Source organism: Mustela lutreola, chromosome X (assembly GCF_030435805.1).
Source record: "Mustela lutreola isolate mMusLut2 chromosome X, mMusLut2.pri, whole genome shotgun sequence".
Classification (NCBI taxonomy): domain Eukaryota; kingdom Metazoa; phylum Chordata; class Mammalia; order Carnivora; family Mustelidae; genus Mustela; species Mustela lutreola.
The window spans coordinates 32201911-32203298 of record NC_081308.1 but is presented as its reverse complement, the minus strand read 5'-3'; the positions used below and the strand labels follow the sequence as shown (position 1 = coordinate 32203298).

Genomic DNA, 1388 nt, shown 5'->3' with positions numbered 1-1388 from the left:
AGAGAAATTAGAAGACTTATGCATTGCCAGTGAGAATGTAAAATGATACAACTACAGAAAACACTTTGGCAGCTCCTCGATGTAAAATAAAAACTTTTATTTAAAAAAATTCTTCTGAGCTTTGGAAAAACAGTTAAAAATAATAATAGCAATAGTGTATTTGACCCTGCATGCATATAGACACAAATATTCTTATGTAAACTTGTATACAGGTGAAATGAAATGACTCCAACTATACAAAGAACTGGAGGGAGGCATTAACAATATTTCATTTTCCTTCCCATCTTGCAAGGTGGCAGGTGAGGAAGTTGAGAAGTCAGATACCAAGGAGAGGAAACCTGAAACCAAGAAAGCTGACATAGGTGGCAAGGTTAAAAAGGGTAAGCCCAAGGCTTAAACACCAAGGAACAGCAGCCCAATCCCTGTCCCAGTCAGAGAAATTGGCAGATTTTCCCCATCAGATATGTATTCTAGAAAGGTCCTGTACAAGAGGAAGTATTCAGGAGTTAAATCCAGGATTAATCTCATTCTTGCTACTGTCACAAAACCAGTTGGTGGCGACAAGAACGGTGGAACCTGAATGGTTAAACTTCACAAAATGCCAAGGTTTGATCCTACTCAAGTTGTGTCTTGAAAGCTGTTGATCCTCGGCAAAAAGACCTCCCCGTTAGCACGTGGGAAAACTGGAAATGGCATCACTCCTGGGGCCAGTGTGATCATTCTGACTGGACGCCACAGAGGCAAGCGGGTTGTTTTCCAGAAGCTGCTGAGCAGGGGCGCGCTGCTTGCGATCGGACCTCTGGCCGCAGCCGAGCTCCTCCGTGCGAAACACAACACCAATCTGTCATTGCCACCTCCACCAAAGTTGTACCGGGGCTGTGAAGATCCCCAGAGTTCTCACTGACCCTTCTCACTTCAAGAAGATGCAGAAACCCGGACACCGGGAAAAGTGAGATCTTCCTCACAGGGAAAGAGAAAAAAGAGATTACAGAACAGGGCAAGGTTGATCCCAAATCTGCAGTCTCGCAAATTTGCCCCAAATCAAAGCTCTCCCTCGGCTCCAGGGCTGTTGTGCTCTGTGTTTTCTCTCCCAAATGGAGTTTACCCTCACAAATTGGTTTTCTAAATCTCTTACAAAGAATCTAATTAAATAACTGATCCGTTATTTAAAAAGAATTTTTTTTTCTTTTTGAACATTTATTTTAGAGAGAGAGCATGAGCATGTGTGCATGTGGGGAGGGGCAGAGGGAGTGAATCCCGAGCAGACTCCCCAGAGTGCGGACCCCCCCCCCCAACATGGGACTTCATGCAGGGCTCTATCTCACAACTCAGGAGATCATGACTTAAGCCAAAGCCAAAAGTTGACTTGTAACTAACTAGCCACCCAG

At 44.4% G+C, this 1388-nt stretch overlaps 1 pseudogene; it reads left to right on the top strand.

Moving 5' to 3' along the window:
- Positions 1 to 298: 298 nt before the first annotated feature.
- LOC131821991 (large ribosomal subunit protein eL6-like) lies at positions 299 to 1126 on the top strand (annotated as a pseudogene).
- The last annotated feature ends 262 nt before the right edge of the window (positions 1127 to 1388 follow it).